We start from the raw sequence: 27,904 nt of genomic DNA, 5'->3' as shown, positions 1-27,904 counted from the left end.
ATGAGTTGATTTTTATGTCTAGAAGAAAAGTTTCCTAGGAATAAACTTTTCCTATTAAAATAATCACTTTCTAAAAGGGAAAAAACACTATGTGAGAGCATACAAGTAAAAGTAATTTAAAATCACCTCACCTTCTGTATCAATAGAACAACAGCAGCCCTTATAGCTGATGTATTCCACAGATTTAATAACTAAGCAAAGCAGCTATCAGTCTTTAAATTATTATTCTGTCTGCTATCAGGTGGTTCCAGCAGTCCATTTTAAAACACTCTGCTCAAGCCTATGTGATTTGAATAAAGCCTATTTTAAACATGTTATCAAAGAATATTGAAAGATGACCATATCTTTTTTTATTTTTTTTAAACCAATTGGGGTTAAATAACTTGCTCAAGGTTACACGGCCAGTTATTTCTGGGTGTGGTGCTAAGTATCTGAGCCCGGATTCGATCCCCCAGGTCATCCCGATACTGGGGCTGGTGCTCTTACTCCCCGTGCCACCTGGCCACCCCAAGATGACCATTTATAACATGGCTATTTCGTATGTATCTTGGAAGAAGATACTAGATCATGAATTATACTTTCCCCCCTATAAAATGCACACTTCTTGCAATTTCACTGATGAAAGAATGGTTTATTGTCTTTTCACTATTTAAAAATTTTGTTCTGCTTACTTGATTGCTAATCACCTTTGATTAGATTCTAAATTCCATGATCTCTTTTAAACAACACACATTGTTAAAATAAATCTAGTTGTAAACACTCTTAATGGTAAAGGACAAAGTAAGATGCAAATTTTCAATTAGATCTCTGTAAATTCAGTGATTTATGGGATCTAATTGACATGAAAAATGTAGAACAAAATTTCTTCAATCTCTTTCCATTCAGGGCATTCCTAAGTAGAAAACTAGAGAAGACTTTGGAAATTCAAGTTTTGTTTATGCAATCTGTTTTTACATTTTGGGAAATTCTTCTATCTTTTCCCCAACTTTTGATCCCTTCCTTACAAAAAAATAATCTAGCAAAACACATAATACAATAATCATGACAATGTTACAAAATTCAGTTCTCATAATCTTATCCCCCAAAGAGGGAACTACACTTTACAATCTGTTCTTCTGTACCAGAGGTGTCAAAATTACATAGGCCCACAATACTTCTGAGTGCAGCCTGAGCTAGGTTAAAATGTAATTATGAAACATTTAGCAAAATTAATAAAAATACAATAGAATGTAGATAATGCTCATGTGTGGTTTTCTAAGTCAATATGCAGCCACAGGGATTCTTATGTGTAGCTTAGTAGCCACATTTATATTTGAATTTGAAAACACTCTCCTGGACCATCACTGAGTTATTCAGAATTCAGTTTCCTTCTATTGATCTTCTATTTACATTGTTCTTTCGGGATTGTTAGCATAGCTGGCCAATAATTGAATGAAAATTCAGTCCCTTTTTCTTATTGTTCATCTATTTTGTTTAAAGGAATCACATTGACCCTTCTTATATGATTTATGCTCCCCAAATACCATGGAAAGTGGAATTAACCAGCACTAAATATATATTAATTTATCAAAGGAATAGGGACCAGATCAGATTTTATTGATACTGTCTTCTCTCTGGGTTTTTCCAATGCCATTATCTTATGGTTCCCTTCCTACCTGCTCCTTTTCTGTCTCCTTTTGTTAGATATTCATCTAAAGCATGCCCTCTAACTATAGGTGTCCTATAGGGTCCTGTCCTGAACCCTCTTCTCCTATGCTTCACTTGGTGATCTCATCAGCTTCCATGGATCTAATTACCACCTCTATGCTGACAATTCTCAAATCTACCTGCCCCCAACTCTCTATTGATATCTGATCTCTCATCTTCAGCTTTTTTCCTTTCAGACATCTTGGGTTAAATGCTCAGTAGATATCTTAAACTCAACACATCCAAAATGGAACTTACAATCTTTCCCCTAAGCCCTCTCCTTATTCTTCCTATCTTTTCTATTAAATTTGAAAGCAACACCATCCTCCAACCCCTCAATCTCCCAATAATCTTCTACTTTCTCTCATCTCTCACCCCACATATCCAGTCTGTTTCCAAGGCCTGTCAATTCCATCTTAGTGACATCTCTCAAATATGTCCCCTTCTTTCTCCTGACACTATCATCACTCTGGTGTAGATTCTCATCATCTCAGTCATTGCAAGAGCCTTCTGGTGGATCTGTCTGCCATAAGTCTGTCCCCAACTCCAATCCATCCTCACTCAGATTTCAAAATCTTCCTAAAATATGGGTCTGACCATGTCACACTCTTCTTCCCTCCTCATTAAATTCCAGTGACTATACCCTCTAGGGTCAAATGCAAAATCCTCTGTTTGGCATTCAAAGCTCTTCACAAGCTAGTTTCCCCTTACCTTTCTGGTCATTTTACATCCTAGTACTCATCACATAATCTGCAATCCAATGACACTGACTTCCTGGCTGTTCCAGAAACAAGACACTCCATTTCTTGGTTTTGGACATTGTCTTTGGCTGTCCCTTATGCCTAGAATGCTCTCACTTCTCATCTTCCCCTACTGATTCTCCCAGCTTCCTTGAAGTCCCAACCAAAATCCCATTTTATACCAGAAAACTTTCTCAACCCTTTTTAATTTTAATGTCTTCCCTCTGTTAACAACTTCATATTTTTTTGGTATATAGTTTTTTGTATACATGTGTCTGTTAACTCTCCTATTATACTGTGAGCTCTTTGAGAGCAGAGATTGTCTTTTGATTCCTTTTTGGGTCCCCAGTGTTATGCACTGTGCCTGGCACATAGTATGCCCTTAATAAATGTTTGTCTATTGATTAATAGTGAAATCCAAGAGGAGGAAACTCCCCCTACCAATACAGTATCTTCATTGTAACTTAATATTCTTAGAGAGTTATCTAGGGCAGTGAAACATTAGATGATTCACTCAGGGTCAGTTCAGTTACATAGCTGCTATGCCTCAGACTTGAACCCAGATTTTCTAGGTGCCAACATCCATTTTCTAACTACTATGCCATGTGATTTCTCACATTTATAAGAGATAATACTAAAAGAGTATCTCTTCTATGCAAGAGTTCCCACTCTCAGGAAGCTCTTTAAAGAATCTATAACAACAAAACTCAATGATTTAGTGGGGAAAAGACTTCCCAGGTTTTTTGGATATTTTTTTCAGAACCAAGTCCTTCCAAAGAAACTACAAATGAACTGTGATGACATTTTTCAAAGATCATAAAGATTTCCTTGAAACACGCTAAAGGCAAAGAACAAGAATCCAATAGCTTCATCAGTTTATGATACCATCAGATAGAATGGGGATAGCAAATAATGTTTCAGCATGACATTATGAGAACATTAATATTTATATAGTCAAATGAAAATCTAGACTTGTTTTTAATTGTGATATGCTGTACACAGGTTAATTTATAAAGGAGAACCTTCTCCTTTAGGGTTCTTTGCTTTTCTAAGCAAAGAATAACTAAAACTCTCTTAAAGAGGCACTAGTTATACAAATTCGTAATTATAACAGGAACACAACTCAGAAAATTATTTGGTACAATGGAAAGCCAAATAAATTATATATTAATTTTTGTTTAGAGTTAAACTAGTGAAATTTCATCTCTGAAGCAACAAGTTACCCTGAGGTTGAGACAGGAAGCAGTGAGGGCTAGTCAAATCAAACCAGTGTTATCACCATCTCCCCTTGGAACCTAAAGGAAATCTGACAGAACCTACAAGCTTTGGGAATAGTGGTGTCTCCTAGACTACCAGAAGTGCTTACAGCCAAGCTCCCACACCTATCATTGGCAATCTTTATCATCATCACCAGCAACAACTGTTGACCACCTGCCATCACCAGACATTGTCTGTACATCGGTCTGCATGGTACCCTGGGAGTGGCAGTGCTACTTCCTTCATGGCACCAATCCTGCATCCAGTCCAGCCCTAATGGTCACCTTCCTCATGGGTGTCTACTGTGCAAAAGAGACCAGTCATATCCACCAAATGCCCATTGATTGCCACTCACAGGGCAAGCAAGCCAGCCCAGATGAAGCAACAAGTCACTCTGAGTGAGGCAGTCTGTACTAATCAAGTCAAATCATCACCGTGAGCACCATGTTCTCTCAGATTCTGATGGAGATAGCCTAGCATGCTGGACCCAAGAGGTTGGGGAATAGCAGTTCTTCTAGCTTGGTGTCCAAGTCATCATCTCAAGAAACAACTCTTGTAGAGATACATCTTGGCAACTGTTCCTGCATAACCATATATTTTGGAGACCCAGAGAAGAAGGTTCCTGTCACTAAAGTCCTTAGCATTATCAAATGTCTCATAATGAGGACCTGATATGATTTTGTCATTGGGAATTACATTATAAGACCTCTAAAGGCAGTACCATCTGCTTTTCTGGTGCACTGTAAAAACTATGAGACCTTTCCATCTAACTTGCAGCTGAAACCTTCCATATGTGCTATCTCTTCAATTTGAATGTGAGCTCCTTGAATGTAGGGATTGTCTACTTTTCCATTCAAATACCCAAGACTTAGCACAATACTTTGTACATAGCAATCACTTAACAAATACTTCATTTATTTATTTACTTTTAAAATACTAAATAGCTTTATTTATGGGGTGGCCAGGTGGTGCAGTGAGTAAGAGCACTGGCCCCGGTGTTGGGAGACTTGGGATCGGGCTGACCATGTGACCTTGAGCAAGTTACTTAACCCCAATTGCTTTAAAAAAAATAGCTTTATTTATAAAGAGAGTTTCATTAAAAGGGACAAAATGCCAAAAAGGCAAGGAATAAATACTGCATGAATCAGTGAAACACTGGTGATAAATAGAGCATATTCTTTGCTTCTAATTGGGCATTTTTATTATTCATCAAATTCCTGAGATCCAGTTTCATATCTCAAACTGTTGCATATTTTCATTTGGTCATTCTACTAGTAGCTTAAAATCAATACATCTACAACTCAATTCATCATTTTTCTCCAAACTAGTTTCTTCTCTTTACTTTTAAAAATTCCTTTTAATGGTACCACCAGTGTTCTGGTCAGTCTTTAAGCTCAACACCTTAGAGTTATCTTTGAAATGTCATTCTCCCCTCATTCACACATTACAAACAACTACTAAGTCACGTTGGTTCTTCCTTTAGTATCTCTGTTGAATTAGTTCCCTCCTCTGAATTCCCATTGCCATCACACAATTTTAAATAATTATCTTCTGACTGGCCATCTAATTGGAATCCCAGATCCTATCTCTCAACACCCTTCACATTTCCTTCCTGCATGTGACCATCAGACAAATTTTTCTAAAGCAGTGCTTTGATCATATCACTTTACTGCCTACTGAATAAAGCATCAACTGCTCTATCAGGTATTCATGAATCTGACTCCATATATAGCCTCTGCTCCATCCCATTTCCCAAACATACTCTGCTCTTTCCCCCTCTGTCTTTGATTTTCCCTAAATAGTAATGTATAACAACCCTTCTGGGCCAGCTTCCCCAACTCCCACTAGCACTTGCAGATTGAGTCCCTATGGGACAATGATTTCTCCCTTCAGGGATCTAGGGATAATCCTGAAAGGTTGGGGTCTCATTATTAGTCCTTATCTCATGTGTTCTCCATTGAATATCACTTAGCCAGTCAGAGTTAAATAACTTTTAGAAAGTAGTATTTACTGAGATGTTGTGATAGCAACAGCTGGTACAAAACCAATCTCTCCCCAAAATTTGGGACAAACTATCCCACAAATACATGCAAAGTCCTGGGGAATGTGAGCTTAAACTTAGCACACTAGTCAAAAGGGTTACCCATAGCACCTGGTTGAATGGAAGTCTTTTTCTTCTTTTGCAGAGTCCTCACAAAGGCACTCTTACATCTAGATTTCTGCTTCACAACAAGGATCAGTGTTATCTTTAATTATTGGATTTAGTTTGTCCTCATGTTGTCTTTTAGCTCTTAGTGTAGACATTGCCATAAACCACTACTTCTCTGGGGACACTTCTATCAAGGCTGATTGGAAGTACAAATCTTTCAACTTTTTGAAGTTTACTAGGGAAATGAAGGAAAAGATCTCTTTTTGGGCTCACTACCACCTCCCCCTCTGGTACAGGTGCAAGGGTTCTGCCCATCTGGGTGAGTCCAGAGTTTTAGCATTTCACTGCTGGAATACTTTCTTGTATGCATGCATGCATGCACACACCCACCTCACTCACATATATTTAGAGGCATGTCTAATTCTTTAAACCAAATCATAATGTTTCCTGTCTTGCATCACCTGCTTTAATTATAATGGTTCCAAGCATTTCATTCATTCCAGAATTGAGATGAGAGATTAATTTGTTCTCATTTGATTTACACTTTGAATTTACTGATTCAGTAGACATGCCTAAGACTTATTCATACCTGGTTTTCACATTTGGTTGATTGATTGTATAACTCAAAGACAGATAAATTACCAAGGGACAGAGTATCTTGTTGTTATAGGAATGTAAATTTTTAAGATCTTCCCTGCCCTTACCCTTAAATGCACCTGGAGCCTGTGGTGGGAGGCTTGTTTTTCAGCAGATACTTTGTGATTGGGCAGTGGATCAAGAAGGTTGTTACATTCTCTGAGCCAGGAGAAGGTTATATAAGCCCTGATGGGAGGCTTTTCTTTGGGGCTCACTTTGAGAAGTGTTGTGTGATTTGACCAGATGAGACTCTGGGCAGCTGTTGTTGAGAACCCCCCCAGCTTTGAAAACCCAGATGTTGATGCTTCCCTCTCTGGTAACTGTGATTTGGTATGGATGCAATGGTTGTACAGTTTGGAAGTCTGTCTGCTTGATCTGTTTCTCTGTCTATAAACTTTGAAGTTCAGGGTGCTGACCTTTTCCCCCTGAACTAGGTAAAAGATCTATGTTTGATTGATTAAAGTAATCTTGTTAACCCATTTTGAGTTGCTTTCCTTTAGCAAAGCAGATCTAAGAACCTGTGTTGGCAGCCATACTGGGGACACTCGGGTGCTTGCTGCTACACTTGTAGGTCACTATAATTGGGGTTTAGGAGCTTGAGACATGCTTCTTAATATGTTATATACTCTTCCTGAGATTACCTATTTGAATTAGTTAGAATTTACCAGATGCTCACTATATGACAAGCACTAAGATTCTTGGAATACAAGTACAAAAATAAGACTATCTGCCTTCAGGGAGTTTATATTCTAATAGAAAGATACAATACTTACAGGAAAGTATTGGTCAGAGAAAGCAGTTTTCATCTAGGATAATCAAGGGATCCTGAGTAGAGCCATAAGACAATGGCTTTCTTGTAGCTGATGGTCTTTCTAGTAGCAATGGAAATAATTATTATTATTTCCTGAGAAAAAAACTGGGAAGGGTATGGGATAAAGAAAGTGTGGGGAAGGTATGCATGTACTAGCAGGAAAGACAGCAAGATGCCTGTGCTGGCTAGGCTGTGCTATGGATGACTTGATGGAATTTTAATTATGATCTGGGGCTATATAAATATAGTGAGTTAGGTGGAATATTTTCCTTACCCACCAATCAAGACAGCTCAGTCCTAAGCAGAATCTCAAAACCATGTGGATTTAATGGAAATCATACTTTTTCCTCAAGGGCTGGATTAAAAGCATGTCATTCTTTTTTTTCCTTTTTTTTGAGGGGGGAAGGCAAGGTAATTAGGGTTAAGTGACTTGCCCAAGGTCACACAGCTAGTAAGTGTCAAGTATCTGAGGTGGAATTTGAACTCAGGTCCTTCTGACTCCAGGGCCAATGCTCTATTCACTGTGCCACCTAGCTTCCCCCAATTTTAGGACACTTTTCATATACTATCTGATTTATAGTTACTTGTATCCACATTTCATCTCATCTCCTTTACTTCAGGCTCTCTGAGGACAGAATATGTCTCTTCCATCTTTAAAACCCCATAATGTCTAATGCAATGCTTTGCATATGACAACATAACCAAAATATTTGTTGAACGAATGAAGTTATGAAAGATAGGAACAAAATTCATATATATTCATGGAGTAATTATCTGTGCTCACTTATACATCCCAGTACAAAGATAGGTGCATGTCATTTTCTTATTTTGAATATCCCTGGAGGTTATCCTGTCCTAATTTAACATACATGATAAATTAATTACCTTTCTATCATTCAAATGTTTAATTTAGTATGAACTCATTATGATACATTTTCAGTTAGACAAACTCACTTACTTTAGCTGTAAATATGTGGAAACTTTTCTTTGACTACCCCTCCCCCCAGGTGAAAATTTGGCTTTCAAAAAATATATGAAAGTCCATTGAATTTTTCTCTATTGCCACCATATTTTTTAGATTGGTCCCCAGTTATGTACTGCCACTTAGGTAATTTACTTCTTTTAGAGTCCATAGGTACTTCACAAAAATCTGCTAAATTTAGCTCTATTTCCCATAGTGCTTTCTCCTCCCTTAATCTGATTTCACTTATCTTCCAATCATCCCAATTCTCTTTCACCATTCTATTACATTCAATTCACATGTTAATACTTTCTCTGGGCCAAAAATCATGCTAGATGGTGGGGATATACAATGTTTACAGAGCAAGGTTCTCACCCTTAGGAACTTACAATAGAGAAGAAGGACATGTCACGTACACAAATACCTAAAGTATAAAATAATATATGATGAGTAAATTAGAAACAAAATATGTCTGAGGTAAGAAAGAGCATTACTGACTCAGGAAGTCATAGAAGGCTTTGTTGAAGAAGTAGTTTTTGAACTGGTTTTAAAAAGATGGGTCCAATGCAATAGACTGCATAAGGGGAAGGACACAGAATAAAAAAAAATCAAAGATGAAGGAGCCTCAGAGCTCATTTAGTATAAGCCCAACATGAACAAAGATCTTTTGTACAATAAAACCCCAAAGGGGTTAGCCAGATTTTGCTTGCAGGACTATATTAGGTGGGGAACTCACTCTTTTTCAAAACTATTCCAATTCCATATTTGAATGGCTTTAATTTGGGAGAACCTATTCTTACACCAAACCTATATTCTATTTACTCTTTTCTTCCTTATTTACTACAGTCTAGATTTTGATCATGTCATCAACTGATACTTTTCTTTCCAAAGTTATCAATTGCTAAGTCTAATGGCACTTTTCCCCTCCTTATCCTTTTTAACCCCTCTGCAGTTTTTGATACTGATGACCAGTCTCTCTTCTCTTGGATACTTTGTCTTCCTTGGGTTTTCATGACTCTACTCTTTTTTTTTGCTCCTCTTCTTACCTGTCTGGTCATTCCTCACTGCCTTTTGCTGCATCACTATTCATGAACTATGGGACTGCATGTAGCCCCACAGGAACAGGGAAGTTAAACTTTTAGAAACTCTACCACCAAGGCCTATACAATCAAGTTCAAATCTGATCCACAAGTATTGATATACTGATCAGATACAATTCTCAATCAATAATAAATAATGCAAAATAAAACAGGGTATTAATTTCAATTTCACAAAACTCATTATGTGCCTAAAAAGGAATAATTATCTTTCTCCCCATATCCAGCTCTTTTCCTGACTTCCCTTATTTCTACTGAGGACAATACCATCATTGTTGCCATCCAAGATTACAACTATTGTTATCCTGAACTGATAACTTCCTGTCACCTCCTTCCTCCAGATTCAATCAGTCACCCAGAGTTCCTGATTCTTTCTCAAAAATCTCTCCCATCCATACTTTTCTGTTCACTTACAGAATAATCACTCTAGTTCAGGTCCTCATGCATCTAATCTGTACTGCTGCTGACTAGGCTTTCCTGACTTTAGTTTCTCTCTTCTACAATTCTTTCACACAGCTGCTATTCTGATATTCCTAAAGCCAAGTCTGGCCATGTCACTACCCTGGTGAAGAAGATTTAATGGAAATCTATTGCCTTTAGGATAACCTTCAAATTCTTGCTTGACTTTTAAAGCCCTTTACTACCTGGCTCTGACCTATCTTTCCAAACTGATTTAATCTCCCCCTTTCCTCATGTATTCTATGTTCTAACCAAACTGGCCCATTTGCTGTTTCTCACACAAAACATTCCATTTCTTGCCTCTGCCCCTTTGTACAGGCTGTTTCACCATTCCTAGGACACACCATCTACTCACAACTGCTTCTTCAAATCATTAGGGTCATTTCAGATTTAGCTCAAAAGCTACTTCCTCTGTGAACCCTATCCTCACTCCTCTAGTTGTTAGTGCCCAATTACTTGAAGTTTTCTTGTGTGTTTTTTTTGTCTTTATTCCACCTAAATTTTGCATCATCTTATTTATGTATAAGTTGTTTCCCCTTGGAGAGTATAAGATTCTTGAGGTCAAAGATTATTTTGTTATTATATTTCCATCATTGGTGCTTGTCACAGTGCTTTCTACATTGTTGGTGCTTTATAAGCATTTGTTGAAATTGTTTTTTACCATTTTAATATTAAATATTTCCAAGGAAAATATTCCCTATTCCAAGACCTTTGATGTTTGGCAGTAAAGGCAAAACAGAGAGTGGAGACAGAACTGACCTCTGAGGTAGAAAAACCTTGGGTTCCAAACATACTTCTGACACATCTTGGCTGGGTAACCCTGGGTAAGTCACCTACACTCTCTGTGCTCAGTGTAACTCTTTAAGACAGTAAGTTTCAGAAAAGGTGAAGACTTGCTTTGGTGGAAGGAGTTTCCTCATCTGAAAATTCTCTTTATTAATGAAATCATAGGTCCAGTCTCTATCTCTAGTCATATTATGTATATGTTATGTATATTAGCTAATAAGAATCGTTATTATTAGGATAATAAATTATAACTTATGTATACCTTGCACAAACTATAAATTATAAAGATATAGATTGGGCTTGAAACTAAAAATCTTTGAAGTATATACTTTTCCAACCAGTAGATGTCTCTGTTCTTTCATGCTAGTCCTCAAAAAAAGTTAAAGAGTTCTTTAAGAAGTACATGTTAAAAGTATTTTTTTTTTAAAATGGCTACTTAAACAATAGAAAACATTCTCATTTTCTATACCACCTCACATTCACTTAGATTTTGAATTTGGTCATACTTTCCAGTGATTGTGGGCCCCAAGGTTTAAGGGAGCTAATGATATCTTATTTTTGCCCCAGTTTTCCTCTGTATCAGGCTTGGGTTTTGCCAAGTTTCTTTATAATATTTTGCTGTCTTGGCCTCTCAGTACATATGGCAGCCTGAATATTTCAATGTTACAACCTTTAATAGTAATTTAAAGGGTCTGTAACTCCTTTCCCAAAATTTCTTCAATTCTCTGACCCTTCCCTATATGCTCACTCTAATGCAATGAGGATGGATTTCAATAGAAACATTTCAACTTTACCAAAGAGTCATAGATTTAGAACTGAAAAGGAACTCAGATGTCATCTAGTTAAACCTCTTCCTTTCATACATGAAGAAATTGTGCTCCAGAAAAGTTTAGTGAATTGCCTACAATCTTTTAGGTATGTCCTTTGATTCCAAATTTAGTGTTCTTATTATTGAATTATGTTGTACATTTTGGGATGGAAAGAGAGAGAAAAATCTATCCTCACTTTACTATGTGTTAATTAAGGAGATGATGCTTTAGTGAAACAGATTTGGTTGGGCCTTGCTGTTTGAAAGATAATTTTGAAGAGAAAATATTTTAAATATTGTATGTATTTTTATGCAATTAGTCTCTGTTTCACTTCTCTCTCTGTTGCTGTGTCTATTTTTTCTCCACCCCTTGACTGCCAAATAAAGGATACAGCTATCTTCTGAAGTCTTAGAGCACATCACCCCCAACCCAGACTTCAATTCACTTCAACAACCATTTATTAAATGTCTACTGTGCATTTCAAAAGACTTCTGATGAAAAATGCTATCCAGCTTCAGAGAGAGAACTGATGAACTCTGAATGCAGATTGAAGCATACTTTTTTCGCTTTAAATTTCCTTGCTATTTTTTTCAATGTGGTTAATATAGTAATATGTTTTGCATGACTTCACATGTAAAATTGAAATTACATTGCTTGTATTTTCAATAAGTGAGGAAAGAGCTAGAGGGAAGGAAAGAACTTGAAACTAAAAAATTAATTTTAAAAATGTCATAGTGTATAAAGCCATGATAACTGTTTGGGGGTGGGGAGGGGAGCAAGGAGAGAGTGAAGTCATGTAAAACATGGTCCCAACCCACATGGAACTCACAATCTAGTCAGGTCATATGACATGCAAATTCAATATAGTGGACTGAATGTTGCAGTTAAAAGCAGAAATAACCAAATCCTACCCTGGGTACAAACAATGTAATCACATAACCTCCATGAGCCTTGGTATTTTCACCTATAAAATGGGCATTATAATAATTATAGAATCTGCCAAACACTATTGTTGTGACAGTAAAATGAGATAATGTAAGTAAAGAATTTTTCAATTTTCAAATGTCTGTATATATAATGCGGAGGGAGAAAAATTGATTCAGTAACAGCAATATTGCAAAGACAGGTGACTTGGAATAAATTAAGAACTCTGATCAGTGTAATGACCAACTACAGTTCTGGAAGACTAATGATGAAATATGCTGTCCACCTTCTGATAGAGAGGGGAAGGACTCAGAGCGCAGAAAGATATACACACATATATATACACACACATATATGCATATGTGGCTATACACATAAATATGTGTATGCCTGTGCATGTGCATGCATGCGTGTGTGTGTGTGTGTGTGTGTGTGTGTAATGGCCAATGTAGAAATTTGTTTTGATTGTCCATTTCTATTTGTAACGGCAATTTTGGTTTTTTTTTTTTTATTATCAATTGAAGGGTGGTTGAATGGAAAGGAAGGCAGATTTTGGCTGGTTGAAAAATACAACATAATTAAAAAGAGAGCCCTGGTTTTGAATCTGATCATTGACACAAGCTGTATGACCATGGGCAAGTCATATAACTTTTCTGAACCTCAGTTTCCTGATCTATAAAATGGAAATAATACTGCCTTTATGTTGTATATATTTCACAAGAGAATTGTGATGTCTGAATGGGGTAATAAAATACATACATATATATACATATATGTGTGTATATGTGTTTTTGTGGATATATGTGTGTATCTACCTTATATCTATCTATTTATCTATCTATCATCTATGTATCTATCTATGCATATATCTATGTATGTATTTATGCATCTAGGTATCTACATATGTATCTACGTATGTACCTACATATGTATGTATGTATCTATCTGTCTGTCTGTCTGTCTATCTATTGTGTTTTGCCATCCTTAAAGAAACACATAAAATGCCCCTGAAGAATTACCAACTAGAGGATCAGGTAAGGCTTCCTCTCAAAAAATTCTGTTGGAATTGGCTTTGAAAGGATGGGTAAAAATCCAATAGCCACATTATTGTATTCTTTAAGTCACTTTATGTTAAGGTTTGGATGTCGTGCTTCATAAAAAACTTTTAATTGGAGATCAAATTTTCCATTGAGCTCTGGCTTTTTCATCAGGAAAGTCTGGAAGTCCCTTGTTTTATTAAATCACCATCTCCTTGCCTGAGAGATTATGCTCAGTTTTGCCGGGTAGTTAATCCTTGGTTGCAGTCCTAGCTCTTTTGCCTTATGAAATATCAAATTCCAATCCCTCCAGTCTTTCAATGTAGAAGCTGCTAGGTCCTGTGTGATCCTGACTGTAGTTCCACGATATTTGAATTGTTTCTTTTTGGCTGCTTGCAGTATTTTCTCCTTAATCTTGTAATTCTGGAATTTGGCTACAATATTTTGTGGAGTTTTCAATTTGGGATCTCTTTCAGGAGGAGATTGGTGAATTCTTTCAATGACTATTTTACCGTCGGATTCTAGGACTTCAGGACAGTTTTCTTTGATAATTTCTTGGGGGATGTTGTCCAGGCTGCTTTTTTCATTATGGCTTTCTGGTAGACCAATAATTCTTAAGTTATCTCTCCTGGATCTGTTCTCCAGGTCAGTTGTTTTTCCAGTGAGATATTTTACACTTTCTTCCAATTTTTCAATCTTCATGTTTTGTTTGATTGACTACTTGGTGCATCATAGAGTCCTGAGCTTCATTTTGAATGATTCTAATTTTTACTGAATTATTCTCTTCAGTTAGTTTTTGAAGTTCCTTTCTTAGGGATATATTTTCTCCAATTCACTAATTTTACTTTTTAAGGATTTGTTTTCTTCAGTGAGACTTTTTTCCAATTAGGTCATTGTAGATTTAAATTTATCTTCTACCTCTCTAATTTGGGTTTTAGAATCTTTCTTGAGCTCCTCCAAGAGTGCTTTTTGGGATTGAGACCAGTTGGTATTTCCTTCTGTGGTCTCAGGTGTGAGAAGAGAGTCCATGTTCTCTTCTGTATTTGGTTGTTCTTGCTCACTATAATAAGCTCCAATGGATTTTCTTGCCTTCCCCTTCTCCTTCTCTGACACTCCAAAATCCATTCAGATTCACTTTTTTTTTCCCCAAGGGATTTCCAGACATGATCTTAATTTGAGCCTCACAACAACCCTGTGAAGTAGGGACTACAGTATTCCCATCCCCATTTTACAGATGAGCATATGGAGGACTGACAGCCAGGAGGTGCCAAAGGTCAGATTAAAGCCTGACCCCAAGTCTCCTGAACCCTGTCCCTTAAGCCCTGCTGGAAAGGGCAGTTTAAGGAATGACTTGTGACCCAGGTTGCCATTCCCAGGGACCTCCTCTGCTTTCTTCCATGTTGAGGATGCAGAAGTATTGCTGAGAGAGGGACTTGACCCAGAGAGAGGCCAGTGATCACTAGAAGGGATATGGTGTGCAGTGGGCAATCTTGAAAAAACTGAGAGAAAAGTCCAAGAATAGGCAAGCAGCTACTGCTTGGAAGCCCCCTCTGGGATTGTTGACTGATGTTCCTGTGAGAGACCCCAATTCAGTCAGGATTTTTAGTTTCCAAGGCGGCACCCACAGTCACTTTGAACCAGAATCAGTCCTTAGAGCTCCATGGCACTGAGGAAGTCTTCCTTGTCAGATTCTTGAAGAAAGCATGGTGAAGGTGGGGGGCTTGGGGGGGCATGCAGCCGGGCCCCCAAGGCTTGCTGTGCTGGACTCAGCTCACCCCCCTTGTGCATGAGGTAGAAATAGAAATGGAACCCACTGCCGTAGGATGCATGGCGAAGAGACCAACCATAGTCGGTCTGGGCGTAGTGCTGGACACGGAAGTGGGGAGCAGTCCCTGTCAGCGAGATGAACCGGCCCTGAGGGGTCAGCACTCTACTCACCAAGCACTAGGATCCCGTCTTCCAGTTGCAGCTCAGGCTCCAAAAGGTCCCGGAAGGCCTCGAATTTGCCGAACCACTAGTAGGGGGCGGTGTCCAGTGCGTGCTGGTAGCACTTGTCCCAGTACTGGACCTCCCAGTACTCGGAGTTCTTCTTGGGGAGTGGAGGTGAAGAAGCCATGCTACGGGGGGGTGCGGTCTCTCAGATTCACTTTTTAAAGTTTAGTGATGGGATTCATGGAGGAGCTTAGAAAAGTTACTGCTTCCATTCTGCCATCTTGGCTCCATGTCCCCCCCCCCCCCCGCTATAGAAAACTTAAAAAAAAAAATGAATAGAGGATGAATTTCTGGGAACACAGCATGTTAGGAAATTTCACTCAAACTCAGATTCAAAGTCAGAAGCTCTTCAGTTTGGATGAATGGAAAACTCTAGATCCCAAAGATTCAAAAGAATCAAGATATCATGAATAATTAAAAGGCTAATATTAACTCTCATTTATATAGAACTTTTCAGTCACAAAGCACTCTGTGCCTGTTCTCTCATTTCAACTTCACAACAAAGTAGATACTGCAAACATTACAATAATATGGGAATCCCTATTTTGTAGATAAGGAAACCTGTTCAAGATCACGTAGCTATTAATAAGTGGCCAAGCTAGGCTTTTAGTCCAGGTCTTCTGCCTTTAAGCCCAATGATCATTTTAGTAAGATACACTGCTTTACACTCTGTCCTCCCCTCCCCCCCATTTATTTATTTATTTTTAGTTTTCAACATTCATTTCCACAAGATTTTGAGTTACAAATTTTTCTCCACATTTTTCCCCTATCCCCCTCCCCCAAATAAGGAGTGTACTGAATAGCCCTTCTCCTAATCTGTTCTCTCCTATATCCTCTCCCATCCCTCCCTAACTTTCTAGTACTGCAAGATGGATTTCTATACCCCAGTTCCTGTATATCTTATTTCCCAGTTGCATATAAAAAAAAAACATTAAAAAAATTGTTTTTAAAACTTTGAGTTCCAGATTTTTTCCCTTCTTTCTTCCTCACCCACACCCACTGGGAAGATAAGCAATTCAATATAGGTTGTACAGGTATAATTATGCAAAACATTTACATAGTAGTTATATTGTGAAAGACTAACTATAATTCCTTCCATCCTATCCAGCCCACCACTTTTTCTACTTTCTCCTTTGACCCTGTCCCTTTTCAAAAGTGTTTGCTTCTAACTACTCTCTCCCCAAATCTGCCCAACCTTCTATCCTCCTCCCTCTTAACCCCTTCCCCCCTACTTTCCTGTAGGGTAAGATACCCAATTAAGTGTGTATGTTATTCCCTCCTTAAGCCAAATTCAATGAGAGTAAGGTTGACCCATTCCCTTTCACCTTCCTGCTTTTCCCCTCCATTGCAACAGTTTTCTCTTGTCTCTTTCATATGAGATAATTTACCCTAATCTATCTCTCCCTTTCTCCTTCTCCCAATATATTCTTCTCTCACCTCTTAATTTTATTTTTAATCCCTTCATATTCAACTCATTCTGTGCCCTCTGTCTATGTATACATGTGCATATATATATGCACAACCTCACATATAGATTTATACCCAAATACACCCTCCTATACATACATATATGTAAGTATACATATATGTATACATACACACACATATATTCCCTTCAACTATCCTCATACTGAGTAAAGTCTTACATGTTACAATTATGATTTTTCCATTTAGGAATGTAAATAGTTAAACTTTAATAAATTCCTTATGATTTCTTTTTCCTGTTTACCTTCTCATGCTTCTCTTCCTTCTTGTATTTGAAAGTCAAATTATCTGTTCTGTTCTGCTTTTTTCATCAAGAATGCTTGAAAAGGGGGGTGGAGTCAAGATGGTAGAATAGAAGCATGACCTCCGAGAGGCTCCGGCTTTCACCTTCCCCAATCAATGTAAAAAAAGGGACTCTGAACAAACTTCAGAGCTGCAGAACCCACAAAATGACACAGAGAACCTAACCTCCCACCAAGGACAGCCGGGCAGGCCAGTGCAGCGCTCTGGAAGCTGAGCACAGGTGAGCCGGAGGTTTAAGCCCCAGGTGGGTCTGACCAGCTGCTGACAAGAGGGACTCCAGATCAGCAGCATCTGTGGCCATTTCCAGAATTATCAACACATAGATGCAAAGGACAAAGTGAGAAGTCACTGCAGTTTGGACTTTGGGACCCAGTAAGTGGGAATGCATCGGTTTTTGCCCCCGGGGTGAGAAGCTGCTGAGACACTGGCACAGCCAGCCAGCCCCACGTGGCAGCTTCAGCTCCTGGCCTGCAGAGTGCAGGGGGACCAAACGACCAGTATGAGGGGTAATTGCTCTTGCTTTAACCTGCTTGGATTTGTATTGCCATCTAGGGTGGAGGTCCTGGGGTGTGTGTCCAGCTTGTCAGAGAGTGTGGAGGCCAAAGAGAGGGAACCCATGTAAACCTCTGGCAGCTGAGAAAACCCGAGCATTTGGGATGAAGGCTCCCTGTCTGGTGGCAGAGTACTACTGTGACAAAAAGCCCAGTGGGCAAGTGACTGAGGGGCAACATGACCAGGCAAAGGAAACAAAGCAGACAGGAGATTCCAACATTAGACTCCTATTTTGGGGACAAAAAGGAGCAAAACATGAAATAGGAGGAAGACAGTGAAGTCAGAACTCCTGCACCAAAAGCTTCAAAGGAAAATATAAGCTGGTTACAGGCCATAGAGGACCTTAAGAAGCACATAAGAGAAGTGGATGAAAAATTGGGAAGAGAAATGAGAATGATGCAAGAAAATTATGAAATGAGAGTCAACAGCCTGACTGAGGAAAATAACACCTTAAAAAATAAGACTAACTCAAATGGCAAAAGAGGCTCAAAAAGGCAATGAGAAGAAGAATGCCTTAAAAAGCCAAATTTGCCAGTTGGAAAAAGAATCTCAAAAGCTCAATGAGGAGAATCATTGCTTCAGAATTAGATTGGAGCAAATGGAAGCTAATGACTTTATGAGAAATCAAGATGCTGTTAAACAGATCCAAACAAATGAAAGAATAGAAGGCAATGTGAAATATCTCATGGGAAAAACCACCGACCTGGAAAATAGATCCAGGAGAGATAATTTAAAAATTATTGGACTACCTGAAAGCCATGATCAAAGTAAGGACCTAGAAATCATCCTTCAGGAAGTTCTCAAAGAAAACTACCCTGATGTTTTAGAACCAGAGGGCAAAAATAGAGGTTGAAAGAGTCCACCAATCACCTCCTGAAAAAGATCCCCCAAAAAAACCTCCTAGGAATATTATAGCCAGGTTCTGGAATTCCCAGATTAAGGAAAGAATATTACAAGAAACCAGGAAGAAACAATTTGAATATTGTGGAAACACAATCAGGATAACCCAGGATCTGGCAGCTTCTACACTGAGGGAAAAAGGGCTTGGAATATGATATTCTGGAGGTCAAAGGAGCTGGGATTAAAACCAAGAATCACCTATCCAGCAAAACTGAGTATCGTATTTCAGGGGAAAATATGATCATTCAGTGGAATAGAGAACTTTCAAGCATTCTTGAAGAAAAAACCAGAGTTGAATAGAAAATTTCACATTCAAATACAAGAAGGAAGAGAAGTATGAGAAGGTAAATGGGGAAAAGAAATCATAAAGAACTTATCAAAGTTGAACTATTAACATTCTTACATGGAAAAACAATAATTGTAACTGATGAAACTTTTGTCAGTATGAAAATAGTTGAAGGAAATAGAAGTATATATATATATGTCTATATATGAGGGTATATGGGCATATGAATACATATATGAATGTGTGTATATATGTTGACAGGTATATTTAACATGAAGGGATGATACTTAAAAGGTGAAATTAAGAGGTGAGAAAGGAATATAATAAGAGGAGATGGGGAGAGACAGAATGGGGCAAACTATCTCATAAAGAAGAGGGAAGGGAAAATGGTTACAATGGAGGGGAAGAATAGGAAAGAAAAAAGGGAATGGGTCAACTTCCTTCTCACTGAATTTGGCTTGGGGAGGGAATGAAATACACACTAAATAGGGTATCTCACCCTACAGGAGAATAGGGGGGAAGGGGATCAGAAGGGGAGGGAAGGCTGGGGTGGAGGGAAGTTGGAAGCATCCACTTTTGAAAAGGGATGGGATCAAAGTAGAGAATAGAACAAGTGGGAGGTGGGATAGGAGGGAGGCAAATATAGTCAGTCTTTTACAATATATCTACTATGTTATTGTTTTGCATTAGCTACACATGTACAACCTATACTGAACTGCAGTAAGGGTGGGTGACAAGGCAGGAAGGCAATGAATCTGGCATTCAAAGTTTTAAAATCAAATGTTTATATATATACTATTATTAATACTATTTTACATGTAATTGGGAAATAAGATATACAGGCACTGGGGCATACAGATCCATCATGCCCTACTGGAAAAGTCAAAAGGGGTATGGGAGAAAATATGGGAGAGAGCAGATTGGAGGAGGGGATATCCTGTGGGACTGCTATTTTGGGGTGGTGGGTAGGGGAAAAATGGGGAGAAAATTTGTAACTCAAAATCTGGCAGAAATGAATGATATAAATCAGAAGTTAATAAAGCATTTGAAAAATGAAAAAAAAAAGAATGCTCGAAAATCTTCTATTTCACTGAATGACCATATTTTTCCCTGAAGCATTATACTCAGTTTTTCTGAGTAAGTGATTCTTGGTTTTAATCCTAGCTCCTTTGACCTCTGGAGTATCATATTCCAAGCCCTTCTGTCACTTAATGTAGAAGCTGCTACGTCTTGTGTTATCCTGATTGTGTTTCCACAGTACTCAAATTATTTCTTTCTGACTGCTTGCAGTATTTTCTCTTTGACCAGGGAACTCTGGAATTTGGCTATAATATTCCTAGTCATTTTCTTTTTGGGATCTTTTTCAAGAGGGAATCAGAAATTCTTTCAATTTCTATTTTACCCTCTAGTTCTGGAATATCAAAGCAATTTTGCTTGATAATGTCTTGAAAGATGGTGTCTAAGCTCTCTTTTTGATCATGGCTTTCAGGAAGCCCCATTATTTTAAAATTATCTCTCCTGGATCTATTTTCCAGGTCAGTGGTTTTCCAATGAGATATTTCACATTGCCTTCTATTTTTTCATTTATTTCAATCTGTTTTATAGTATCTTGATTTCTCATAAACTCGTTAGTTTCCATTTGCTCCAATCTAATTTTGCAGGAATTATTCTCTTCAGTGAGTTTTTGAAATTCTTTCTCCATCTGGCAAATTTGGCTTTTTAATGCATTCTTTTCCTCATTGGCTTTTTGGGCCTCTTTTGCCATTTGAGTTAGTCTATTTTTTAAGGTGTAATTTTCTTCTGTCAGGCTGTTAACTCATATTTCTTGATTTTCATGCATCATTCTCATTTCTCTTCCCAATTTTTCATCTACTTCTCTTACTTGATTTTCAAAATCCTTCTTGAGGTCATCCATGGCTATAACCAATTCATATTTTTCTTGTGAGCTTTTGATGCAGGAGTTCTGACTTCATTGTATTTCTCCCATTCCATGCTTTTATCCTTTTTGTCCCCCAAAAAGGAATCTATGGTAGGATTGCATTCCCTCTGCTTTCTCATGTTGCCAGTCAATTACTTGACTTTTAAGCTCCTTGCCATGGTAGAACTCTGCTTTCAGAATGGAGAAGGCTTTGTCCCAAATCACTGGGGTTTTCACAGCTGCCAGAGCTATTAGGACGGCACCCTCTCTACAGCCTCCACAAGCTCTGGCAAACTGGCCACACACCCCAGGACCACAACCCAAGACTGAGATCTAGATCCAAGTAGATCAAAGCAAGAGCAATTATCCTCTGAATGCTCACTTGTTCTCCCTACAATCTGCAGACCAGGAGCTCTGGAAGCAGACACACAGAAGTAGATGTAGCCATTGTACCTCTGTCACTTTCAACAGAGTTCCTGACGGACCTTTTACTTTGTCTTTGGTTTTTATGGGTTGAGAAGTTTGGAAACTACCACAGCTCCTGGTGATTTACTCTCCTGAAGTCTGGTCTGGCTGCCACTGTTCATGGCTGCCCTGGGGCCAGAACCGGGGTTCATGGGGGATTGCGCTTGGCTCCCAGTCTGGTGACAGAGACCCTTCCTGTCAGCCTGCTGGGCTGCTTTCAGCAGGAGATTTGTTTCTCTCTGTCAGTTTGTGGATTCTGTAGCTCTAAAATTTGTTTAGAGAATTTTTCACATGTATTGGAGGTGGTGGGAGCCAGAGCAGCTCAGAAGTCCTGTTTGTACTCCTCCATCTTGGCTCGGGCCCCCTCCTGCTTAACACTTTTAAAGGGCTTCTCTAAAAGATGTTGTGGAATGACAGAAAGAACAGTGGGCTTTGTATGTAGTTCAAGCTGGTACAGTAGGTACAGTATACAATGTGTCACCATTTGGTGCCTCAAGTCTTCTCATCTATTGAGATCCTCATACCAGGTAGTAGATATTTAATGGGACTGAAAAATCATGTTTTCACCTTTTGGTTCTGGGTAAAGGTCAGTTGACTTGACCATACAAGTATTAAAACTATGTTTCCTCACAATAAAGGAATATATATATATTCCCAGAATCTCCTACGCTGGTATGCCAATGAAGGTGAATTTGGTTCTAAATTCATGGATCCCACAATAGCCATTGAGAAGGTACTGGAAAACCTATATGAGAAGGGCAGTTTTAAAAGTAATGTGTAGAACTTATCATATAGATAAAAATAAGAGGTATGAAACTGAGATTTTATACTTAATCTTCTTTTGTGTTTTGCTATGTGTAATTTTTGTGTGTAAGTTCAAAATAAAAAATAAAATAAGAAAGAGGATGCCCCTGAAATGGTGCCAAGGAATATACAACATTGTTAGAATTTCTGCTCAATAGGCACCTTATAATGCAGTAAATGTAAAAAAGAATTCTCCAAGTGAATACCTATGTAATACAAAAAATTGCTATAGATGCTATATACAGAAGAATGTCTTTTCTAAAAAACCTTGAGAATAGAATAAACATATTCTGCCTAGATGGCACCTTCAGAAAGTTTCCTCTATAGGAAATAACTCAATAACTGTTATTTTTCTTTTCATTTGCCAACGCCTGACAATGTGTGATAAAAAGTTCGAATGGGCATCCAAATTCAGTCCTTGAAGTCTTTTTGTTACCTGCTGAACCATAAAATTTATGCAAAACCAATTTTCTACATTCATAAAACTTTATTTCAGTTTCCTCTCCCTTCTTCATTATTTTAATGAAAAGAATTCACACAGTAATTGGCGACCCATGTCTAGCAACATGGCATTGACTTTCAGGCATTCTTAAGCTAGCAGGAAAATGTGTAGCCCAGCTGTAGCAAAAAGGTACTTTTAGCCAACTTACTTCATGACCTCATGCCAAAGCCAGAGTCAGATCAGCCCACATACAAGGAAATTTATTGCTAGTACCTAACATGGTACTTTTCATGTGAGGGAGGGATATGTGATTATTCAGGATAGGGAACTCATGGTGTGGAAATTACTTCCTCTAATGCAGGGCACTAGAAGGTACATGACTTAGTAAATACCTACTGGGGAGTTACCCCTAAAACACAGAAGGTTTAGTAGTTTACCTAGAGTCATGTACAATATAGTGTTCAAAAGGGGGACTTGAAACCAGGCCTTGTGGCCTCCAAGCCTAGCACTCTATCCACCACACCAGTATGCCTTTGCTTTTCATGTAATTCAAAAATGTTTGCTGAATTGAGTTGAATTGTTGGTGGGGTTGCCTTGTATCAGGAAGTTTTCTGGGGGTTCAGTGTCAGTGTTCTTTTCAGGTGGGAGAGACTTTTTGGGGTACACCTTTCACATGAAATTAGAAGATGAAGTGCCTTCCATCTCTAACAACTATTGATATATATGTATTATTAGATATATATTATGTGTAATATATACATGTTAGATATAAATGGTTTAGAATGACCACATTAAGTACTAAATCTAAATATGATATATGACATGTACAACAATAGTGAGTTAATAATGTCCTATAATTTCCCTTTTGGCATGTTCTGACTTTGGGGCATTCAAAAACGTAGATATGATTTTATGTCTGTGAACATCCAGTTAGTCAAATTATTTCTTTCTATACCTCTTGGCCAAATTCTCCATCTTAAAATATGCAAGGAGCTTACGGGGACTTTGAATGATGTATACACTGAAGGGCATAACTTGGCCTTTGGAGTGACTTTGCATCTGGTGTTATTCAAAAGAACATTATAGCTGGAATAGACCTAAGTCCAACCCCCTTATTTTGTCGATGAGGAAATTGAGGCCCAGAGGTGTAAAGTGACTGGATCTATATTACATTTTCTGCATCTATTGTCAAAAGTACAATGTTGTTTTCTTTTTAAAAGAATGATTTTTTAAAATAGCTTCTGAAGATTGCAGGTTGGGTGTTTTTATCAAGGATACTTCACGGTTAGTTAATTCTTTGTAAATAAAAGTAGCAAGGAACACATACTTATCAGCCAAGTACCTATTTTTATTTCTAAGCAAACAAACATTGATTTGCTTCTCTACTATTAATGGAAACATTTGTATGGTAAGACTGATTGTCCTATAAGGGGTCAAGATATGAACAAAATTCTCTTTGTAATCATAAAAGCCCCCATCATGATTGTCCCACACATGCTTCAAGGACAGGTGGAATCAGGTCATGACAGGTAGTTCTAGTGGAATGAGAGTGATATTGTTATAGAAAACTCAACATTAATTAGAAAGCAATCAAATGACAAGGCAGTCTTGGCTGTCTGGAAAGATATACTTTAAAAAGTCAAAACATTGTGAGTCACTCTCTTACAATGCAATTCTCTATCTTGGCTCCACCTCGTTGATTTCAGCTTCTGCTCCAAGACAGGAAATGATTTTCCCCTAAAATGAAATAGCTTATTTGAAATTCGTAGCTTTAATGCTCTTCAACATCTTTTTTTGACCTATTGAACATTTTGATTGTAAAAAAGCTATTTTAAGTAAATACTTTTTCCAGATGATGAAGTTGTTTATTGTGTTTGACTTAATCTAATCACTGGATTAATTAGAAGGTTCCAAATATTCACTAGGGAAGGTTTTATACATTTATTTGGAGATATATAGTTAAAAAAATGAAAGTATATTACATGGCTCAACTTCCCTTCCCGCAGTAAGAGGCTTAAGAATAAAAAAAAAAAAGGAAACAATCCAAAGACTTAAGGAATTAAGGCAGAGTTTTTGAATGTTCTTCAGTAGAAAACAAAGAGTATGAGGTACAGTTCCAGACTTTTGCTTTTAATTATATTGATTCATCATCATCAACAACAACAATGATATGTGTGTGAGAGACAGAAACAGAGAGAAAGAGAAAAGGGAGAGGTGGCTAAAGTATATGTAGGGCAACAGACAAACACTAATGCTATGTGACAATATAGCACAGGCATCATAGAGAGTGGAAGGAAACAAATTGAATAGCTTTTTGGCTCCATGTTGGTGGAAGGCCTTGTCACAGTTGAATCACATAGCTCCAGTGTGGGATTGTCTGATATTATCAGGAGAAGAGTTTGTCTAGCAGTCTCTGGCTACCTCACGGTCATTCTTTTTTTTTTTTTTAAGCAATCGGGGTTAAGTAGCTTGCTCAAGGTTACACGGCCAGTTATTTTGTGTGAGTGTTAAGTATCTGAGGCTGGAACTGATCCTGGGTCTCCCGACTCTGGGGCCGGTGCTCCTACTCCCTGCGCCACCTGGCCACCCCTACCCCAGAGTCATTCTTGCTATCTAAGGATTCCATGTTAATATCTTATGCCATGAGACTAGGATAACCCCTAGGTTTATGGATTTAGGTGATCATACCCTGGGTACAGTGCACTTTTGTTTATATAGACAAGGAATGCATAACAATAATACAATCTTCTTAAGATCTTTGAGAGACTTTAATATCTTTTTTTATATGTACATGTTATTTCCCCAGATAAAATGTAAGGTCATTGCATACAGGGACTATTTACATTTTTTAAATTTCATATTTATGGAATAAAATATGCATTTCCTTAACATAGTATAATAAAAAACCAGATGATTGCACATGAAACTGCAAATCTGTTATGTACAACTTGCTATTCCTTTTGAGTATATAATAAAGTTATCATGTAAATTTCTTTTATCCCCCTTATTTCTTCCCCCTCTCTCCACATCCTAGAGATGGCTACCATTAGATACAAATATGTGTATATGTGTATATATACATACACACATATTTGTGTGCATGTGTGAATCATTCTATACATACTTCTATTTATTAGTTCTTTCTCTGGATATAGATAGTGTCTTCCTTCATATATCCTTTGTAATTAGCTTGGGTATTTGTAGTAGTCAAAATTACTCAGAAACTTAAAGTTTTCATTTTTGCTTTTGCAGCCCCTATGCCTGATATACAGAAGCCACTTAACAAAAGTTTTTGGATTTATTTTACTAAATCCTTCAGAATAGAGAAAGCAATGAAGTAACAGAATGACCTTGGTTTGAACCAGTCTAGATTAAAAAGGATGGATGGAATTTGGCTAGAATCAGATATGCCTCAAACATGTAGAAATTTGAAGAGTTCTTTGATTCTCTGCTTTCTTGTTTTGTGGTAATCAGTTAGTAGTTCAAATTAGTTCACTTAAGTGAACAGGAACTGACTGCATCCTTTATGCTTATGACTGGGTTGTAGCAAAATATGGTACTATGAAATTTCTTCCATCCTAGGAAATTGCTCTAATTTCACTTTAGTTAAGTACTTTTCATAAAAAATTATTTTATTAAAATTCACTTAACTTTTAATCCTCATAATTTTGGCAAGCTAATACTTCTCTAAGATTTTGAGTTTCATTTTTATTTTCTTTAATTACTGCTCCAAGTATTTATTCTTAGGCAATATTTGTGAAGCCTAGGGATTCTTGACTTTTTTTTTGTCTTGGACCCCTTCAGCAAACTGGTAAAACCTATGGACTTCTCAAAATAATTTTTAAAAAATGTATAAAATGAAACATATAGAATTACAATTACACAAAACTTACCAAAGGTTAGTGGAAATAAAGATGCAATTTTTTTCATATTAAAATTCATGGACTCTAAAATTCATAGTTGTGGGTGTTGGTTGTTTCCAGAAGAATCCTTGATATAGTCAAAGTAAAGCAGAGAACTACTTGATGATCCTAAGAACTTATGATAGCCTATAAAAACTCAAGGAAAAAAATAGGTGAACCTGTCTACTGTATAGGTCTGAGTAAGAATTCATTCCACAAGAAGTACCACTATTTGTTTTTACAAACTTATATAGGGAAGAAACAATAAATCTATTATTATAGACATAGAAACTTTGTGAATAGAACTACAAAATATTCTCTATAAAAATAGAATGACCTAAACAACTGGAGAAATATTAATTACTCATGGGCAGTCTAAGCCAATAGAAAAAAAATAACAGGACTACCTAAATTAATGTATTCATTTAGTGCCATATCAAGCTACCAAGGGGATTACTTTGCAGAGTTAGATAAAATGATAATGGTTGCTGCTTGGTATTGATTCCACAGAATATCCTGCATCTCCCAGGATAAGCTTAGCAACTGAAATCTCACCATCTTCTAATTGATTTAGCTTTTGATATCTTCTCAGCTTCCTAAGTTGTCTGTCCCCTCTAATGGAGGCCAAGAAGGTGGAGCATTAAATTCCTTCCAAAGTCTTCTTTTTTATAGAAGACTCAGAGCTTTTCTGATATCTCTCCATTTTCATCAGTCATTCTGCTTCATTTTGAATCTAAAGAACATAGTGACCCCTTCTCAGCTTACTTTTGCATATTGTTTTCCCCCATAGATTGTAAGCTCCTTGAGGGCAGGGACTTTTCTTTTTCTCATATGTATCCCCAGTGCTTAGTACAGTGCCTGGCACATATTAAGTACTTAATAAATATTTGTTGATTAAATCTAAAGGAACAAAACATCAAGATTTCCAAGGGAAACAACGAAAATAAAAGTGAGAAGGAAAAGCATTTATAACTACCAAATCTGAAACTACATTAAAAGCAAAAATCATCCAAATTACTTGGTACTTGTTAAAAAATAGAGAAATTGATCAGTGGAATAGTTAGTAATAAAAACATATAGAAGCAAATGATCACTGAAGCATGGTGCTCAATAAACCTAAGACCTCAGTTACTGGGGTAAAGATTTAGTATTTGACAAAAACTGATGGAAAAACTATCAATATCGGGTAGAAATTAGGTTTAAATCAACATCTCACACTATATACTAAACTTCAAATGAATATATGACAGACATAAATGGTAATATCATAATCAAATTGGAAGAGAAAAGAAGAAATTATCATTTTAATTTATATATAAGGAAAAAATTTATGATCACCTTAAAGATAGATCATAGAAGATAAAATGAGCAGCCTCGATTCATAGAAATTCTAAAAGTTTTGTGGAAACAAAACAAATGCAGTTAAAATTAGAAGGGAAATAGGTAACTGGGGAAAACTCTTTGTAAATTTTCTCTGATAAAGGTTTCATGTCCAAGATTTAA

General features: G+C 37.4%; 2 protein-coding genes and 1 long non-coding RNA gene across 3 annotated transcripts in view; 1 reads left to right on the top strand and 2 right to left on the bottom strand.

Annotated features, from left to right (window-relative positions):
- Window positions 1–27,904, bottom strand: part of KCNB2 (potassium voltage-gated channel subfamily B member 2) — a 504,596-nt gene that overhangs the window by 33,245 nt on the left and 443,447 nt on the right. The gene's annotated exons all lie outside the window — the stretch shown is intronic.
- TERF1 (telomeric repeat binding factor 1) overlaps window positions 1–27,904 on the bottom strand; it is a 207,246-nt gene that overhangs the window by 159,626 nt on the left and 19,716 nt on the right. The window lies entirely within an intron of this gene.
- Window positions 6,386–27,904, top strand: part of LOC138170641 (uncharacterized) — a 61,932-nt gene continuing 40,413 nt past the window's right edge. Inside the window, exon 1 of the long non-coding RNA XR_011170698.1 lies at window positions 6,386–6,784. This is a non-coding gene — a long non-coding RNA (uncharacterized lncRNA). The remainder of the gene's footprint in view (window positions 6,785–27,904) is intronic.

The sequence above is a fragment of the Petaurus breviceps genome, unplaced genomic scaffold (assembly GCF_028583685.1).
Source record: "Petaurus breviceps papuanus isolate PSGF00001 unplaced genomic scaffold, PetGlider_PUasm1.0 38, whole genome shotgun sequence".
Lineage (NCBI taxonomy): Eukaryota > Metazoa > Chordata > Mammalia > Diprotodontia > Petauridae > Petaurus > Petaurus breviceps.
This window is presented reverse-complemented; position numbering and strand designations above follow the sequence as displayed.